Source organism: Microcaecilia unicolor, chromosome 3 (assembly GCF_901765095.1).
Source record: "Microcaecilia unicolor chromosome 3, aMicUni1.1, whole genome shotgun sequence".
NCBI lineage: Eukaryota > Metazoa > Chordata > Amphibia > Gymnophiona > Siphonopidae > Microcaecilia > Microcaecilia unicolor.
This window is the reverse complement of record NC_044033.1, coordinates 410,854,284-410,870,828: the sequence shown is the minus strand read 5'-3', so window position 1 is coordinate 410,870,828 and position 16,545 is coordinate 410,854,284. Positions and strand designations below refer to the sequence as shown.

Genomic DNA, 16,545 nt, shown 5'->3' with positions numbered 1-16,545 from the left:
ATGCATCCAGCTTCTCCTATATAAGCACGCAACTATGGAACGCATTATCAAACACCATGAAAACAACGTATGACCTATCAAACTTCCGGAAATCACTGAAAACTAACTTGTTCAAAAAGGCATAACCTAACGATCCAACCTAAATGCCTGAACCCTGCAACACAACGAAACTAATACTCGAACTGAACATAATTTAACTCTTCCGCCTTTCAATTCCCTAATGTGTCTGTCACACATGAACTTTTTCTATACCACAAAATCACTCTGTATTTGTCATACTGGAAATGGCGATCGCCTTCACGGTACTATGCAAGCCACATTGAGCCTGCAAATAGGTGGGAAAATGTGGGATAAAAGTGCAACAAATAAAGTAAAAATAAATGTGATCCCTCCAGGAACACAAAAATACCTACTGTATGTGAATGTACACCACATCAATAGCCTTGAAGAGGTGTATTTTCAAAGTACTTAGACTTACAAAGTTGCACTGTAACCTATGGAACTTTGTAAGTCTAAGTGCTTTAAAAATACACATTGCTTAGTGTCTTATGTCAATGCAGGTGTTTTATATCAATTGTGTCTTGGTTGGTGTCTGATCTAAATGCAGGTGTCATATATCATTAAACATAGTAAGTATTTTTCTGTTCCTAGAGGGAGCCCCAGGAAAATAATTAGTTGTCCTCTAATTTGTTTAGCGCTTTGCTCAGAGTGGCCATAATACCTGTAGCTGACTTACAGCCTGGTTTTCCTTTCTGCTTTCACTTTCAGGGGAGAGGGAGGGGGACAGCAACTACTGGGGAGATTAAGAAGTGGTGATGCCATAATCCCTCCAGTGGTCAACTGCTATTAATACATTCCATAACTACCCATTTTCACATATCTGTATAGCAGAAGAGTATGTTCACACATTTCTAGTTATTGTTCACATCTGTATGAAATATTAATATTATAAAAATACATACTTGTAGAGTGGGGATCCTCAAATCCAGCCGTTAAGGTCCACAACCCAGCCTGGTTTTTAGGATTTCCACAATGCATATGTATGAGATCTACATATTCATTGTGGAAATCCTGAAAACCAGACTGGGTTGTGGACCTCGAGGGCTGGATTTGAGGATCCCTGCTGTATAGCCTATGTTAGAGTAGCACAAAATTTATACTTAGACATATGGAGGAAAATTTTGAAAACACTATATAGCGTGTCTAGAGATCTGCACCGATTCTATAACAACGCGTGTAACTTAATTGACTTAACAAATTTATCAAGGTTGATAAAAATTGGCACTGATTAGAATTTACATGCACAACTCGTTAAGCATATTCTGTAACGAAGTGCGCCAAACTTCTAACACATGCAGGCAAAAAAGGGTGTAGTTCTGGGTGAGGAAATGGGCATTTCATGGGCGTTCTGAAATTTACATGTGTAGTTATAGAATATGGACCAGTGCACATAAATCTACGCACTGGACTTTATTTTCATTGGTGTAAATCAGGGGTGTATTCAGTCTTCGGTGGGAGGGGGGCCAGACCCTGATGTGAGGGGGCGCATTTTAGCCCCCCCCCCCGGTGCTGCGGACCCCCCCTATTGTCCCTCCCCTTTCAACCCCCCTTCCCGCCGCCAACCCTCCCCCGAGTCCCCGCTGCCGCCGTCGGGTACCTGTGCTGGCGGGGGTCCCTAACCCCTGCCAGCCAAAGTCCTCTTCAGCTGGTCTCCAGGCCAGTGCGTTGCTGCAGCTGATGTGGAAGCCTAGGATTCTGTTTCTTCTGTGTGAGTCCAAATAGGAAAAAAAGTCATTTTCAAAAAAAAAGAAAAACGTCTACCTTTTTTTCCCGAAAATACCATTTCGAATAAGGTTTTGTGTTTTGTACGCTTCTCTTGACAATTTTCAAAAAAATACGCACAAGTGAAAAATGTAGCAAATCAAGCCATTGGGATGTAGGAGGGGCCATCATTTTTAGCAGACTGGTTCCCCAGACATCCCAGGAGAGCAATGGGGCACCCTAGGGAGCACTACAGTGGACTTCAAATAAATGTTCCCAGGTACACACCTCACCGTTGTTCCCTTATCTTGTCACCTTAACCCCCAAAACCCACGACTCCCAACTGTACACCACTACAATAGCCCTTATGGGTGAAAGGGGAACCTATATGTGGGGACAGTAGGGTTTGGGTGAGTTTGGGAGGGCTCACATTTTCCACCACAAGTGTAACAGGTAGAGGGAGGTATGGGCTTGGGTCCCCTTGTCTACAGTGCAATGCACCCACCACTAGACTACTCCAGGGACCTACTTGCTATTCTGAAGGACCCTAGTATAACATCTGAGGCTGTCGTGGAGGCTGGTAAGTAATGTTTTTAATCACATTTTTGGGGGTGTGGGAGGGGGTCAGTGACCTCTGGGGGAGTAAGGGGAGGTCATCCCTGACTCCCTCCAGTGGTCATCTGGTCATTTAGGGCACCTTTTTGTGCCTAATTTGTTCTAAAACCAGGTCTAGCTCAAAACGTCTTTTCTTTTTGGGCCAAACTTGTTACCAGTTTCTGCCATCTCCCTCCTAAGCATTCCCAGCACAACTCTGTGTTTCACTTGGAGATGAAGGAATCTCCTTCTTTGTCTTACTAAGTCACCTGCTTCAGAGTTTTGAAAGGACAGCATGTGTATAGGCTGAGAAACAGCAGTTGGTGGGAGGTATGTAGCTCTTCCAGTCTGAAGTTCTCAGCATGGGGTGAGGGCAATAGGCCTCATTTTGCCAAAGCACTGAATTCTCTGTAGCTGCCTGGGGAAGTGCAGGGAGAGCTGAATACCAGTAGAAAAAGGCTGTGTAATCCAGACTCTCTTGTTTTGTGAAACACAGACCCAGCATACAATCAGACTTTCAGTGATGTGGAGGGAATCTTATTAAGGGTTGTAATGAAGGAAGGAGACCGGCTTTTGTAGGCAATAAAATGAAGGAATTACTGAAAAGGGAGGCAGCACAGACAAAGCTACCCAAAGCCCCATTCATTTGCTACAGGTTTTGGCCACAGATTAGAGAAGAAATCCTCCTGAATCTGCTTTTCAGTTTTTCTATTGCTGGCGTTTGAATGGGAAATTGGATATCCTTAGAGTCCTGGGAGACAGTGGGCATTAAAACACAATTTCTCCAAGGGCGCATGTTTAGGAGGTGGCATCTGTTTTGCCTCCAAACATAACTTTAGGCACTGCTTAAACCTCTCTTGGGCTTCCCTCCCCCACCACAGTCATCCCTACGTAGGAGGAATTGCTCTGTCTCTCACCACTGTTTTATGTTCTTGGATTCTGCTGTTGGTTAAAAAAATAAAAAAATAAATAGGCACAAGGCCAAGGGTCACCAGCAGTAGCTTACATATATGCTAGATGAGGGCTGCTGTGTATCAGTCCAGTACGTTTTAAAACTATCTATTTTCAGGATGTTTACACTTTGTTCACTGTGACATGATGTGGGATTTTTCAAAGATGCTGTCCACATCTGCTAGGAATGGTGTAGGGTTGTTATATGGCTCCAGATTCACCCAACTGGATCGATCTAGTCCACTGTATGAGGGACTTGTAGCAGAGCGTCCAAGTTACCTGTTCCAGGGAGAAGACTTTTTGGCCGGTCCTGGATTTCTGTCACCCTCTTCTTGGTGCATTATGGGACTTGCTGCACTGATTTCAATGGATAGAATAAATGACTACAAACGCTACACTGCTTTGGGATGTGAGTTTAAAACCAGGACCGGCCAAAAGGTCTCCCTCCTGAAATGGGTAACTTGGCAGCACTGTTGTAGTTCTGATTTCCAAACTGGATTCCCTAAGAAGAATAAGATTACAAGTCTCTGTATGCAATGGGGTAAAATTTGGATTTGATCAATCCTGATGTGCAAATCTGGAGCCAGTTGGCAACCCTGAAATGGAGGCAATAGAAATGTATTATTACTAATGCTAATTTATATTCAAATTGAAGGTGCTTTAAAATTTGAACAAAAATTACAGCTAGTTATATTCAGACTCATTGAGTTAAACTTATTGCCCAGTGACAGGAGAAAGGCTAGAACCCCATATCCTTTTGACTGTACCATCTACCCAGTCCTGCTTTTAAGCATAGCAGCAAGACATGCAGAGGCAAAGTGTATTGTGCTTCTAATGAAATTGCACCTATATAAAACCTCTGTTTAATCTGCTCGCTGAGGGACCCTTTTACTAAAGGGTTGGCGTGTGCCAGTTCAGAACCACTGTCGGGCTACTGCAGGAGCCCGGCGGTACTTCCCACCCCTAGTGTGTGCCATTTCCAGCACTACAAAAATATTTTCAATTTTGTAGCGCTGGTTCTTACCCCGGCAGTATGGCACTGCTCGGTTTCCGCTGGGTTAGCATGGGAGCCGTTACCCCCACCTCAATGGGTAGTGGTAAGTGCATCCTCCTGACATGGCCATGAGGCAAGTGGTTCACTTACCGCACGGCCATTTCTTATCCTGAAAAAAAGACAACCCTTTTACCTGCTGCGGTAAAAGGGAGCCTGCAGCTTAGTAAAAGGACCCCGATTTCTTTAACAGTCATGCAAAGTGTCCATGCTCTTGCTTGTGGCTTCATGGTGTTTCCTTGGTTATGTGGAGTGTTTTGGGGTGTCAGGAATGGGTGACACAGCTCTGATACAGTGCCTTCCAGAAATACGAAGGCAGAAATAAGGGTTGCCAGAGGACTGAGCTGGAAAATGGTGCTGATGGATATGATTGGCTGTTTTATTTATTTAAAAACATCTACTGTATATAATCATCCATCACTACTGGTTCTATGTAATGGTTACAATGGGGGATTGAGTTTCTATTATTCTTTCCTTTTCCATTATTCTCCTATTCACTTTCTCTTTCTTCATTTTCCACCCTTTATTGTTCTTCACTCCCCCCCCCCCCCGTGCCTCCTATCAGTGGCATAGCCAGGAATTTTTAACAGGGGGTTAATCTTCCGCCTCTCCCATACCTTAAAATCACCTCCTCGCCAGTCTTCACCTGCGCAGCAGCAGCAACACTCATAGGCTGCCTGTGGCCTGCACTGAGACTTTATCTCTGAACCGTCCTTCCCCTTCTGTCTTTTTTTGCAGTTCCTCTTCTCCATCTGTGACTGGTACAGAAACATAATGGAGATAATTATGTACTTGTCGATACAAAAATAGACTCCATTTCTGATTCTATTAATATCAATAAAGTGGATTATAAAATTTCTCCAGTGACAAAACTTTTGGGTGTTCTAATAGATTGTACCCTCTCTTTAGAGCCACAAATAAACCAGCTTATTTCTACAATTTTTTTGATGATGTGAAAGCTTCTTCAAATTCATAAATATTTCTCATTTGATCAATTTAGACGTTTGGTCCAGGTTTTGTTCCTGACTCAAATGGACTATTACAACATCATGTATCTGGGTTGTTCTCGTCAACAACTGAAAAATTTGCAATCAACCCAGAATATGGCGGTCCATTTAATTTTTTCTTTGAAAAGTCAGAATATCAGTTTATTTTAACCATCCACTCACTTCCAATAGATGCCAGGATTCAGTTGAAACTGGCTTTCTTCTTTTTCAAATTGTTAAGGTTCAGTATTCTTATATATATATATATGACCACATTCACTTTTCCACTCAGGTAAGAAATTATAGGACCAACAATTCTAATTTGTTTTATTTTCCTTCTGTAAGGGGCAGAAAACATTTTAAACAGGTTTAGTTTCTTTGGGTTTCCAAGTGGTAAGAGCCTGGAAGGATTTTTTTTCTCTTATTTTTCAGAAATCATGTTTTTATTTAGATTTTAGGAAAACAATTTTAAAACTTTTTTTTTGTAAATTTGTAATATGAAGCAACATATTACTTCTGATATGACTAAGTGTAATTTTAAAAATTTTCATGCTTATATTATTATTAGAATAATACAATAATAATATAAGCATGAAAAATTTTTAAATTACACTTAGAGGAAGATGCAGCAACCAAACGTAAAAAAATCTAAATCGTTAAAGTCCCTAACGATTTTAAAATAACGAAGAATGCACCAAAAAAAAAAGTCACACATGCTGAGATCGGTATTGAAACATACAATGTATCAAAGAATCACAATACACATCGTTAATCGGGCCCCCAAATCATGCGCAGAGCAGCCAAGCGTTATGCTAGCTGCTCTGCGCATGCCACAAACAGTCAAAACACAGTCAAAACACAAGCACATGGCTCCCAAATCAAAACAAAAATAAAAAAAAAGGGTCGGGAGGGGGCAAAGGCGCTCGTCAGGAGCATCCTGTATGGCCGTCCTTGCCCCCCCCCACCCGTGGTCGCCGTTCCCCCCTGCCCCACTTCCCCCTGCATTCTAAATTAAAAAGCAAGAAGAAAAGCAAACGTACCTTTAGCAGCCCCGGCCCCCCTCTCTTCCTCACTACTCTGTCTCCCCTCAGCTCCGCCTCCAGACATCCTCCGCCCTGTGCCCCGCCCCCTCTTGGGGTCGTCGCCACCATTCCCCTCCTCCATCGGACCCCACTCCCTCTTAACGGGACCGTGCAGCGCCTCTCTCCTCTGTCCGAAGGCGCTGCACGGGCAAGAAGAAAGCTGATGCCTGTCTTCGCCCAGCTTCTGTGGCGCGTCTCTCTCCTCCTGGGCCCGCCTCTGTCTGACGGTCCCGGTAAGAGGGAGTGGGGCCCGATGGAGGAGGGGAATGGCGGCGACGACCCCAAGAGGGGGCGGGGCACAGGGCGGAGGATGTCGGGAGGCGGAGCTGAGGGGAGACAGAGTAGTGAGGAAGGGAGGGGGGCCGGGGCTGCTAAAGGTACGTTTGCTTTTCTTCTTGCTTTTTAATTTAGAATGCAGGGGGAAGTGGGGCAGGGGGGAACGGCGACCACGGGTGGGGGGGGGGGGGGCAAGGACGGCCATACAGGACGCTCCTGACGAGCGCCTTTGCCCCCTCCCGACCCTTTTTTTTTATTTTTGTTTTGATTTGGGAGCCATGTGCTTGTGTTTTGTTTGCAGTCTGAGGACGGGGATGCATGCCTAGAAAACAAATATTTTTAAACTCCTTGGGGCTTGTAGAGGCTTCTGTTTATGGATTGTGCCTTTCAGTTTCCTTTTGACCAATCTCAGTGCTATTAGCTCTGCTAATGCGCTGGGATTGGCTCACAGTTTGTTTGTTTTTTTACTTTACTATTTTTCCTGGCACAGAGCTGTGCTAACGAGAGGTCCAGACCTCTCGTTAGATTTCCTGCCTTTTTCCTGCGTAAAGGCAATCGGAAAAGGTTAGTGCATCTCGTTTCAATGGGGTTTTCACACTAATTGCTCATCTCCATTCCGTTTTCGTTAGCTGCTGGCTTCCTCGGTAAAAGCCCTTTGATGCATGCAACGGATCAAATTTTCCTCGTTGGAGGGTCATTAAAGGCTCATTAAGCTTTAGTGCATCTGCCTCTTAGTCATATCAGAAGTAGTTTTGAATTCTGGCTGTATGTTATCCCTGGATTTTGCTCCAGTTCTTGTTTTGTTAAGTGCTTAGAATTACAAGGCATAAGCAGTCTACAAGACTTTCTGTTATGTTTATAATGGGGTAAAATGCCACATATAAAGTGTATTTAATGACCTAAATGCATACACTTTTATGCAACTCAGGTGTTGGGGGGGGGGGGGATTTGGGTGGAGTGTGGGCAGAGCCAAAATTTGTGTGTATCAAACATATAAATGGCAAGTGACCGACTCACCTGCAAATGCGCAGTAGAGACTTCCCTCTCTGTCCCGCCCCTGCGTCAAGACGTGATGATGTCAGAGGGCAGAACAGAGAGGGAAACGGAGTCGGACTGTCGGATGCTGCCGCTGGAGCCTGGAAACGAACATCGCGCGCACCAACCTCCACCCTCCCCCCCCATCCCCGCCGCCGCTCCCACCCCCCTCCGTGTCAGGCCCCCTGCACTGACCTGACAGCGCCTCTCACCTCCGTGTGGAAGCACTGCAGGCAGCAGCAGAGCGATCTGCTGCTGCCTGCAGCGCTTTCACACGGAGGTGAGAGGTGCTGTCAGGTCAGTGCAGGGGGCCCGGCACGGAGGGGGGCGGGAGCAGCGGCGAGGAGGGTAGCTGGAAATCTCGCCCGTTTTAACGGGCTTAATGGCTAGTATCTTATAAAACATGAGTGTTCATGTTTGTGCATACTTTAAGCGTGAACACACCCAAGCAGGTGTAAATGTTTGTGGCTTCACTTTAGCTGCAGTCTATGTAGAATTTGTGCTTATGGTGCTCATTGTCAAAGAAAATGGACAACCCAAAACAGCCAAAAAAATATCCATTTGCTGAAAACATTTAAATCACGATTTTGGAAAGGCAGAATTAGAACATTTTACACTGCAGTTCGACCAATAGCAAAGGGGCATGTTGGAGGTATGTTTTAGGTGGGACTATGGTGGGCCCAAAATTAGGATGTCTTACAGTGATAATGGAACAGGAAGAAACATCCAAGGCAAAAATGAAGAACATTTTTATCTAGACCTGTTTCAATCACGTCTGGAGTACAAAAAGGTGCCCTGATTGAGCAGCTGACTATTAGGGGGATGAAAGCATGATCATTCCCTAATCTCCCTGTGGTTACTGACCCCACCCCCCCACCCCCCTAATTAGTGAAAGTGACAGCTTTGGGTATTATGGTCATTCCTAATAGAACAGCAAACTTTGAACAATGGGATCAGGTGTAACTCCCACTTTAACTCTTATTTCTGGACAAATATGTGAGTCCTCCTGGAACATAGAAATACTGTACTTGAATTTATAAGACACCTGCTAGCGCAGTGGGTAGTGTACTACCTTTTAGGTACAGTAGGCTTTTATCTGTTCATTGAGGGCTCACAATAACATATAAAGGATTAAGGTGGGATTTGTACCTGGGTCTCATTGTTTAAAGTCACTGCACTGACCACTAGACTGCCCCCTCTGCTCTGCAGGGACGTCTGTGTGGCCATTTTTGAACAAATGATGCCTGACAGATGTTTTTGTGCCTGCTTTTTTGGTGTTCGAATTTTGGAAGTTTCATTTTGGTAAGTGGTTGTTAATTTTGGACGTTTTCAGTGCAAGAATGTCCTTCTCATATATTTGCAAACAGGAAATCCCAATGTTTTCTTGTTCGAAAACGGCTGTGAGATGGACCTTTTTTGTGGATGTTATGAGCAGGACATTCCAATTCTGACTTGGACATTTTTTTAAAAATGCCCCTCCACGTGTCTTAATAAAATGGGCTGCAAATATAGTTTCCTTTTTGCTCTAGGTCACCTGTTTTAAAATTACCCTCAACATATCATCAGATAAGGACCATAAAGCCCATCTAATTTGCACTGTCAACTTCCTGTTTGGTCAGCTGAGCTCTGGCTTTCCCTTCCTTACAAATAAGGATCCTCTGTGCTTAACTCAGTGTGATGAGATCCTCAAATCAAGGTCTCTTATCAGTAGCGCTTACCTATAATTGGGGTGGATTATACTAAAATAAAAAGGAGACAGCTGCCCCTGAGACTGTAGACTGAGACATTTGCCAAAGATAGCAGTGGCTACACAGAGAGCCTGTTGTTGATAAATGCCTACAGAAGAATTCAATGATTTTTGGCACTTAGAGGGTTAGCACGGCTGAAATATCTGTTTTACAGAAAGAAAAAGAATGGAATGGTGACTGTTTTACCCAGGACTGGTTAGGCAGCTCAGCTAATTGAGGCCTGTTTCTTTCCCCAGTACTAAGCAAAGTATCAGCTTCCTGTTGATGTTTACTGGGGTATGTCTTTGATACAGCCCGGGAAAAGCCTGTGGTTTTTGAGTGCTATCTCTGACTCTCAGTAAAGATGGGGAGCCAATGAGACAGAACCATCTTTCAGGAAAGAGAATGGGAGAAGAGGAAGATGAGGGTCAGCTTCTGCAAACCAATTCCTGATGCCACAAGTCCCCTATTGCAGTCTGAATCTCTCTCCTTTTGCTGCAGGAATTGATCTTGAATAAACTGTATAGATGTATTCGAAGGGGAGGAGACCTCTGCTGGCATTCCCTCCAGCATGGACAATGAGGTAAACATCTTTGGCTCTTGTTGTTTAGCACGATTCCCATATCCAGGCTAGGGTGAGCCCAACCTCTCACAGGGCTCAGAGAAGCTTCTGTAGTACTGTCCCTGGATAACTCCTCCCACATAGCTGAAGGGAGACTTTATCCAGTGGTGGACAAAACCTCTCCAAAGTGATCTGCTTCAGTATGGAAGTTCCCCCTCCCCCTCCAGGCCTCCAGGTCCAGGAAAGTTGCCAAAGCAAATCCACACCATCAAGGAGGTAGGAGCTTCCGCCAACATGTCTCTTCATTTATTTAAAAATTTATAATCTGCACTATCAACAAAGTTCTAGGCCGAATACAATTTTCACATACATGAAGCCATCTTGGCCCCTCTCAACAGCCGACTTTCTGATGCACTTTTTGAATATATTAGTATGGTTACTGCATTGGTCCATTTAGATGTAAAACGGACAACAAAGCTCTGAAACATTTTTATTAGACTAATATAAACCATTTGTGACTAGCTTCCAAGACCTGTGCTCTGTTCATCAGGTCTGGTTTATATTTTTTTACCCCTGGAACATACATTACGTACATATTGATGTTATTACACCAATGAAACCCATACAGAATAAAATAGTAAGTACTGAATACGAATTGTCATCCAAGAAATTAGGCTAACCATATTTTCCTTACACATTTTCCATCTTTTGTCAGAAAAGCTGGGCAAGTGCAGTCTGCTGTCTGAATGGGAGTCCTTTGAAGTGCTCATGTAAACACATCATAAAGTTGATGTTTTTGTAAAGAAAAGATCAAACGGACAAGTTTGGAACAAAGATTAGTATAATTTACGAGACCACATATCCTATTTTACCTGTTCCTGGCTAGACAAAACAAAAAGCCTTGAACTGGAATATTAAAACTGGGCTGGACTGTCTTCTTTCAATGCAGAAGGATGTCACTGTAGGTTTCTTTCTTTGTATTAGGCACCATAATCCTACATCATTTATCTACTTGGGACCTCCTTAAAATATATATATATATATTTCTTTATTTTTTTTTTTGTGCTCCTCAGATGTGCAAGAGAGGGCTCTATGTACAATGGTGAATTATTTTAATACCTTTCTTACAACATGGTCACCTAAACGATGTAGGACTTAAATTTATCCCTCAAACAGCCAAAACCACTCTCCTTCCTTAATGCTCACTGCTTGGTTACACTATATAGGACCTTCCAGCAGACTTGGGTGTTTTGTTGTTCCCAATTTACAGATCAATGAACCATTTTAGGTAAAAGAGCCATTTTATGTTTTCTTTTCTTTTTTGAGTGTATGTTGGGAGGCTTCTACATTCAGATTTGCTATTCCAAGTTAACAATTGTTGCTCACCAGTAACAAATATAGGGGCCCTTTTACTAAGCCACGTAAGCGCCTACGAGCGCCCAACGCATACCAATTTCGAGTTACCACCCGCCTTTACCACATTTTCTAGCAACGAATTCCAGAGTTGAATTACACGTTGAGTGAAAAAAATGTTTTTCCAATTCGTTTTAAATTTACTACTTTGTAGCTTCATTGCATGCCCCCTAGTCCTAGTATTTTTGGAAAGCATAAACAGACGCTTCATGTCTACCTGTTCCACTCCACTCATTATTTTATAGACCTCTATAATATCTCCCCTCAGCAGTCTTTTCTCAAAGCTGAAGAGCCCTAGCCGCTTTAGCTTTTCCTCAAAGGGAAGTCGTCCCATCCCCTTTATCATTTTCGTCGCCCTTCTCAGCACCTTTTCTAATTCCACAATCTTTTTTGAGATGCAGCGACCAGAATTGAACATAATATTTGAGATACACAGCACACTGAGCAAAAGGTTTCAACATATCATCAACGATGACACCTAGATCCCTTTCTTGGTCTGTGACTCCTAACGTGGAACCTTGCATGACATAGCTATAATTCAGGTTCCTCTTTCCCACATGCATCACTTTGCACCTGCTCACATTAAACGTCATCTGCCATTTAGACGCCCAGTCTCCCAGTCTCGTAAGGTCCTCTTGCAATTTTTCACAGTCCTGCCCTGATTTAACTACTTTGAATAACTTTGTGTTATCAGCAAATTTAATTATCTTACTGGTGACCCCCATCTCTAGGTCATTTATAAATATGTTAACAAGTAGTGGTCCCGGCACAGACCCCTGGGGAACCCCACTAACTACCTTTCTTCATGTACCTGAATTGGATGTAAGTGCGTCACTGGTGTCCTGCAACGTTACCTCAGACAGAGTACTCATGTAAAGACAATGGAAAAAGCTTCATTAATGAACTAACCTTGTCTTGAGAGGAAAAATAAGTGAAAATCTAGAGATTTCCAAAGGAAACGTTTTGTAAGTACAGGATAATGAAACGATGACCAACTGAAAGTTTAACAGAATATATTTATTCCAGAAGAAGTGGTTTACTTAAGGACTAGTTAAACTGTAAAAGTTCTACAGAATTTTGGTTAACAGGGGTGCATAGCAAGAAAGAAAAACTATACCTCAATGTATAAATGCAGGGATAAATGAAAGTTACAACTCAAATGTTTCTTTCCTCCCACTTAATAATTAATTATGTGGAGACTCCTTTTACAGCTCAGATTTATTTTTTGTATGAAATTTAGATTAACTTCAATAACTCTTCCCTATAGAATACCACAATAAAAAAAATATGCTCCTCAAACTGTACACACTTTGCAGGGTTCTCACAGGACTTTTAATTTGTTTTAATTCTCTCCCTTTCCCTTTAAGTTCGCACAACTTTTCAGTTGGATGAAAAATCACTACTAGGTAATTCTGATAATTATCAGAACAAATTTTCACTTTATACTTTATTTTAGAGCAGTACTTCCTCTCATCAAAGAGTCACAAAAAGATTAAAGGGTCTATCCAAAACATATTCACACTTTAGCTACCATTTCCACTCACCAAACTTCTTCATATAGTAGTCAAACAAATTATTTATCTCTTCAACTCACACTTTAACCTCCCAGACACTCAGACATTCACCCTGCCTATTCAGAGTCTAACCATCTTCCCTCTTTTCTCCCTGGCCTGAGGCTCTAGAGTGTTCCTCAGAAACAGGTTCCTGTAGTGAGCTGTGCAGCCAATCAGATCAAGCTATGCAAGTCTCTGTAGAAGAAGGCTTGCCAAAGTAAAAAAAAAAAAAAAATTATCCTAAATAAACCCCTCATTTTCACTTTTAACATCATACAACACCTTTTAGACATGCTTTAAGTAGAATTATGTGAAAACTTGCTTTTTTAAACCTCTCAAACCCCCAAGAGAAACTCACAATTTAAAGCATTTTACATAAAAAAAATTCTTCAAAGGTCAAAGCACCACTTTGGGACCTCTGGGCACCTAAATCCTTAAGGTTATAACCATACACAATCATCAAAACATTTTTTAACAATTTATCTTATATACTGGTCCAGAGCTGCCAAGGGGTCAGCCTCCTGAGCGAGAGATTTAGGGCCTGCCCATAGCTCCACCCAACCCACCCATAGCTCTGCCTAGAACCGCCCACAGCTCCACCCAGAACCGCCTATAGCTCTGCCCCATCACAACTTCCTTTTCCAGTAACAGCAGGAAACACCTTGTAAAACATCATTTCCTGCTGCCGCAAGGCCAGCGGGAGCATAGGAGCCAACTTTTCAAAATTATTGGGGGTGCTAGGCCCAGTGGAAATACCCACTCCCTGGACACATACAAGATATTTTCTCAATATTTGGGGTGCTCAAGCACTAACAGCACCCACAGAGTCGTCTCCTATGAGCGGGAGTAGGAGATTACGTTTAATGAAGGCATTTCCTGCTGTCCCTGGAACCAGAGCTGTTCAGCGGGAGATCCCAGAACTCCAGTGAGAGTGCGGGAGATGACTCGCAAAAGCAGGAGTCTCCCACTGAAAGCGGTAGATTTGGCACATCTGCTGGTCTTGGTGCCATTGTGGTCCATTTATGGGCTGCCCTGAGCCCCCCCTGCCTGAAATGAGCAGGGGGGGCTCAGGGCAACAAAATAATATTTAACCGCAGGTTACAGAAAGGAAGGATCATCTGAGAGATCTTGTCTTGCGTCAAGGAGAAGAAAAGAGAAAAGCTACAAGCAGTTCCACATCCAAGTCAGGGAAAGGATTTGAACCCCGAAGCAGTGTGAGTACATGCTTGGAAGAATGTGTGATGGGAGGTGGGACCCAAGTCCTGGGTGTATCCTACTTGCCTGGTCCAGAGATGTTGAGTATGAGGAGCATGTGATAAGGTGTGAGAATAATTAATAGAGAGAAGGGACTTTTCTAAGTTTAAAAGGCTGCACAGTCTGTGAGGAGTGAGAGACTGAAGACCAGGGTATATCCTATGCTGTAAGAACTGGCTTCACCTAAGAGTATGTAGGAGGAGATTGGGATTGCTAAAAGTCCTGAGAATAAAAAGGCAAGGAGCAGAGAGGGTTCAAAACCCATCCATGAGTGAAGAGCAAGGGGGATGCGGGAGAACAGAGGAGAGAGCACACCATAGTAGAGATCAAGAACTGACAATACTTTGAGCATGTTCGATACATTTTGCCATCGCTTTACTTTGTATGGACTATGGGGGTAATTCCGTAAATTAGGTGCTAACATTTACATGCCAATTATGCATGGAACCGATTAGAAAACCGGCATACACATATGTACGCACATAGGCAGATATTTTGCATTTGCATGTATAAGTGCGATACTATAAAATATGCACAGTATACATAGTGCATATTTTACAGGTAGGCGTACACATGGGTGAATCCTGGGGGGGGGGGGGGGGGGGGGGGAGGAATTCTCACTTTGGCACATAACTTATAGAATACATTAAGTTATGTGCATATCTCAGGCACTTAGATGAAAGCATTTACAGTAGCCCTATGGCTGGTGTAAATGCTTGTGCGTAAGCACATATACACATATATACCCGGTTATGCTAGTATCCTATAAAGGAAAGCAAGCACCTACCTTCCTTTATAGAATAGGCTCCTATCAGTCTATTCTATTCAGGTTATTTATATCCCGTTAAAATCAATAAAGATTCTAAGCGGCTTACATAAATATAAAACATAAATTAGGAAAGCTCACAAAAATTAGTCATTCAAATATTTATCAAGAAAATAAGATTTCAGTCCCTAGCAGAATGATAAATAACTACAAATCACACTAACTTGTTCAGGTGTAGAATTCCACAGCTTACTAGCATGAAAAGAAAAAGAATCCTCATGGATTCTTTTATAACAAATTTTCCTAACAGATGGAAACCCCAGCAACCAAGTAGAACAGAAATGAGAGCACCTTCACAATGCTGGTATGCTATCAACTGCGGAAGGAAAGAGGAACAATTTCCCTTGCAGTATGTTGAACACAATACAGGCAATCTTAAAAACTATCCGAGCAGAAACTGGCATCTATATATAAGTAACACTGATACAGAATCGCCCTACATGGGAGCAAGAAGTAGGTGCCACAATGACCCTGGGTTTAGCACCAATTCAATAACACTTAGAAAACACCCAAATCTTCATAGAATGCTAGCGCGAACCCAGGTGCGATCACTTCTGTCAGGGCAATGGCTGGCATAAGTGGGCATGCCTAAGTGTGCCAGTCAATGTGTGCAAATGATAGTTGTGCTCATAGTTTGGCTACATGCTCATCAGCCGCCCATGCTCCGCCCATTTGCACCCCCTTGCAGTAATGCGTTATAGCATTTAGATGCTACCTTATAGAGTAGTGCTAGTGCATATATGCATGTCACTGTTGATTATGGATGTCAGTGGGCACGTATTTATAGAATTGCCTGTATATACCTGACTGTTTTCATATCCTTACTTTTGTATATTTCTCTGTGCTTCAAGACACCCAAATAAATGCGTATTTTCTTCTAATCCATACCAACCATATTCAGTCCAGTTGGATTTTTTTGTGCCTGTCCAGAGACTGTACACTGATCATGCAGCCAGCTGTCAGGGACCCCTTATGCTTGTTCTGTTTGCATGGAGAGAGGAATTTGGAGAAGACATAAGTACATATAAGTACATAAGTAATGCCACACTGGGAAAAGACCAAGGGTCCATCGAGCCCAGCATCCTGTCCACGACAGCAGCCAATCTAGGCCAAGGGCACCTGGCAAGCTTTCCAAATGTACAAACATTCTATACATGTTGTTCCTGGAATTGTGGATTTTTCCCAAGTCCATTTAGTAGCGGTTTATGGACTTGTCCTTTAGGAAACCGTCTAACCCCTTTTTAAACTCTGCTAAGATAACCGCCTTCACTACGTTCTCCGGCAACGAATTCCAGAGTTTAATTATGCGTTGGGTGAAGAAAACTTTTCTCCGATTTGTTTTAAATTTACTACACTGTAGTTTCATCTCATGCTCCCTAGTCCTAGTATTTTTGGAAAGCGTGAACAGACGCTTCTGTCAGGTTCTCAGGTTCAGAGCCCGCGGGGCTGGGCTCTGGAGCAAACGTGAGCCCTT

At 42.9% G+C, this 16,545-nt stretch overlaps 1 protein-coding gene across 1 annotated transcript in view; it reads left to right on the top strand.

Annotated features, from left to right (window-relative positions):
• Positions 1 to 16,545, top strand: part of LOC115467099 (protein eva-1 homolog C-like) — a 568,384-nt gene that overhangs the window by 81,009 nt on the left and 470,830 nt on the right. The gene's annotated exons all lie outside the window — the stretch shown is intronic.